The sequence below is a fragment of the Octopus bimaculoides genome, chromosome 3 (assembly GCF_001194135.2).
Source record: "Octopus bimaculoides isolate UCB-OBI-ISO-001 chromosome 3, ASM119413v2, whole genome shotgun sequence".
NCBI lineage: Eukaryota > Metazoa > Mollusca > Cephalopoda > Octopoda > Octopodidae > Octopus > Octopus bimaculoides.
This window is the reverse complement of record NC_068983.1, coordinates 145,535,259-145,539,535: the sequence shown is the minus strand read 5'-3', so window position 1 is coordinate 145,539,535 and position 4,277 is coordinate 145,535,259.

Below are 4,277 nucleotides of genomic sequence, written 5' to 3'. Positions count from 1 at the left end.
GTTTTCGGGGAGGGTAGTGGCGGACGGAAAACAAGACAGGAAAACGAAACGGTGAAATAAACAAACAAAAAGGCTGTACAGCCAAACGTGAAGTGTGTATGTCTTGAACGCTGTGAAGCACGTACAGGAGGGGCAAAGAAGTACGTGCGAGCTTGGTGATTCCAAGAATGAAGAGAAATAGCAGCCGGACACACGTGACCAAAAAATCTGAAAATCGGCTGTATTAATGCAGCCTTCCGGTCTTATTACTTTGAAGGTATGAAGTTGTGGAGAAAAAAATTGGAGAAAGAAGTTACAGAGGTTTAGAAATCGAAAAAACTGGGTATTTTTAGCCTATAGCGAGACAGAAATTTTCTGCGTTTAGCGGAGCGGTGTCAACTTTAAGGTTGTACCCTGTGAAATCTATAGTTTAGCGTCTTACCTGTTCATTGTAGGTTTCTAAATAAACAGAAACACCATAATAAACAATAATACCTAATAAAATCAACATGTATCATCTTACTGTTTCTTTTGTCTCTTTATTGATTGTATGTTTTTATATTTTTTTAAAATTAGAGCCTCCTCTAATATGTGGCACTTGGTGAAGAATGGGGTTTGATGTTACCTCCATTTGCACCTCTTGTCGTGAGGTAGGTTCATCTGGGACTCTCGACAGGAAGAGATCCAGTTTAGATTTGAAAACACCTACATCTACTTTGTGTGGGTCCCTCAGGCTCTTTGGGAGAATATTAAAAATCTGTGGGCCCCGGAAACCCAGGCTGTTGCAATAACTGGTCCTGAAGCGCAGTGGAATTGCTGGGATCTTTGGCACTGTGCAGTGTCGACCCGTTCTGGCATTAGTTTAGTGTAACTTTCAATGCCAAAATTTGGCACAGTTCCTTCCAGGATCTTACAGTTGTATATTACTGCATACTTATCCCACCTTGGCTCTAGGGAGTAGAGTCTTAGCTTTTTTAGCCTTTCCAAGAAGCTGAGCTGTTGCAATGAGACGATCTTCTTTGTGAAGCTTCGTTGGATTGCTTCAAGGTCTGCTGTTAATTTTACACTGTTGGGTGACCATAGCTGGGAGCAGTAATCCAGGCGGCTGAGGACGAATGTTCTCCAGAGGACCATCATGATTTCCTTTGCTCTGGTTCTAAACGTTCTCAGGATCCATCCAGTCAGTCATCTGCACTTTGTCGGTATCCTGGTAATGTGCACTTGGAAAGAGGTATCATCATTCTCGGATTGTGATCCCCTGTGGACCAGTATACCCCGAAAGTTTCATATTCAGTTTTGGACGCTGGTATCGCAGGGATTGGAATTTTTCAGCATTAAACTGCATATTATTGTCCTCAGCCCATCTGTAAATTGAGTCCAACTCCTGCTGCAGATGTGCAATATTGCAGTTGAGGGCATATCTGAGAGGGCCACTATGAAAAGCAATGGTCTCAAGACAGTGCCTTGTGGAACACCGCTCACTATTTGTGTTTTCTTTGAGGTGGCTCCATTGGCCACTACTGCCTCATTTGTATCTTTCAGAAAGTTATGTAACCACTCTCCAAGTTTTCCCAACTATGCCGAGATCACGCAGTTTGTGGTATATCATACCATGATCCACTTTATCAAAAGCTTTTGCAAAATCAAGGTATATTATGTCCAAATTTGAGTTGTTGAGTAACTGCCTCAATACCCAGTCATAGTGCAATTAGTTTCCCTCTGACTATCCGTTCCATGACTTTGCTTATGTGTGAAGTCAGAGAGACAGGCCTATAGTTTTTGGCATCGCTCTGCTTTCCCCTTTATGTATTGGGCATATTATTCCCTCCTTCAGCTTGCTTGGCAGTCTGCCATTTGCAAGAAAGCTCTGGAAGTGAATCTGTAGAGGTTTTGCCAGGGCACGCTTACACGATTTGAGGAGGATTGCTGGCAAACCATCAGGACCAGCAGTTGAATTTGCGTCCACCTCATCTATGGCTAGTAGTAAATCTTCTTCGCTAATGTCGATGTATTCCATCGTAACTGCCTCGCCGGTTATAGGTGAGGTGGCAAAGAAATCCACTGGTTCGTTCACTTGTCTGTGTTCCAACGGAGTGGTAAAGACACTTTTGAACTGGTCATTCAGTACCTCACGGATCCTGGTTGGACTATCTGTGAGGGAGCCATCCTTTTGGAAGAGAGGTCCTATCTTGCAGCGTACTGAGGTTGTTTCTTTGGCATAATGAAAGAAGGCCTTTGGGGGTTTTTTATAACTCAGGCTTCTTTGTCTGCTCTCGCCCTCACATAAGATTGTTGCAAGCTTTTTTTCAATCTCCATCACTGTTGTTTTTAGACGGGACTTTTCGCTACTTTTGGAATGTTCGTTAAGGCGATTTGCAGCCTTCATCCGTCGTCTCATGAGGATCTTCCTCTCCCTTGGAATCTTGTTCCTTTTTGTGTTGGCCTTGTGCTCTGGACATATTTCTGGCATATAGTTTGTATAACAGACATGAAAGATTCTAGTTTCACGCCAAAGTCTGGTGTGGAGAGACATTTCGGCCAGTCCTATCTGAGAATCTCTGTTTGGATCGATTTCCAGTCTGCTTTGTGGAAGTTCAGATTGGAGAGATTTTGGGTGCTTACTTTAGACTGTATGTCTCTGACTACTTTTGGCCCATACATAGACAGCTCTATTAAGTTGTGATCCGAGACTAATGTCGGCGTCACTTTCACATCAAGAACGATGTCCATATTGTTTGTGAAGCAGAGATCCAAAATCTTATTCGCCCTAGCTGGTCTGAGTACAACTTGCTCTATGAATAGGGCATTGGTGAGGTTGAGCAGGGACTCCACCTGTGCTTGTTTGCAATGAGTAATTCCTGAGAGCATGAGGCCTTTGGGTGGTTTGGTAATTAGTTTTTTATGGTCGGTTGTTATGGAAAATTTCTAATTGATTAAATTTGGGGTTATGTTATTGTTTAGAATTTATTAATGTATGTAGAACTTTGTAAACAAGTCCGTAGGTGTTTCTCTTTTGTTAGGTAGGCACAAGGTGTGACAGTATTTTTGTTGCTTTTGGTATTATTGGATTTAATCCTTTTGCTTTGACAATATAAAGGTCAAAGGTACAAAGTCCACTATTTGAGACCTTAGTGATTGGGCGTGTCAACTTTTTTTCACAAAAGAATGTAGGTAGGTGGTAAGTTTAGGCTGTTTTTTGTACCACTGATCGGATTATTAGTAGCTAACGATTCAGAAAATGTGATCTATAACGAATAAAATTAAAAGTTATTTTCTATTCTTTCTATTATAGGCACAAATCCTGAAATTTTGTGGGAGGGGGCTAGTTGATGATATCAACCCCCAGTGTTTAACTGAAACGTATTTTATCAACCACGAAAGGATGAAAAGCAATGTCGACCTCAGCGTAATTTGAACTCAAAACATAAAGAGAGACGAAATGCCACTAAGCGTTTTTGTGAGGCGTGCTAATGATTTTGCATGCTTGTTGCCTTAATTTTCTCATTAATCGGCATTCTGTATATCTTCTTTAACGTGGATATACTATCGAAAGTCACAAATCTGCAGTATTCGCCTTGAGAAAGTTTTTCGTATATAATGCTAAAAAGCGCAGAAGTTTATCAGTAGCTGATGAAAAGCGCCCGGCAGCGATGGTGGAATTGCAAAATAATGATTTTTGTGTTTTTGCACGTCAAGGTAGCATCTACTACCTTCAGCAAGACTTTTTTGACTGGAATGGAAAAGAGAGGAGAACTTACTCCATAACTTACCCTGAAACTACAAATCTGATTTGAACGGCTGCATCAGAGTGAACTTTGTTAAAGGTATCGAAAGATTAGGTTGTGAAGTTAAATCACATAAGGACTGCTATAGCTCCGCCAATTATTTCCATCCACAACATTCTACATACTAGATATTGGTCGACATGAGGAGATTATAGCCGACGCTTATTCAAGCTATCTCGTAGTGGGATCGAACCAGGAATCATGTCATTGCAAACGCGAACTTCTTAACTACACAGCTTATTGGAATTGAGTGTAGCGATAATGATTTCGTGAAGGCGGCGAGCTGGCAGAAACGTTAGCGCGCCGGGCGAAATGCCTAGCGGTATTTCGTCTGTCTTTACGTTCTGAGTTCAAATTCCGCCGAGGTCGACTTTACCTTTCATCCTTTCGGGGTCGATAAATCAATTACCTGCTGCGTATTCACACTCAATCACTAAGGACTCAAATAGTAGATTTTGTACCTTTGACCTTTATATTGTCAAAGCAAAATGATTAAATCCAATAATACCAAAA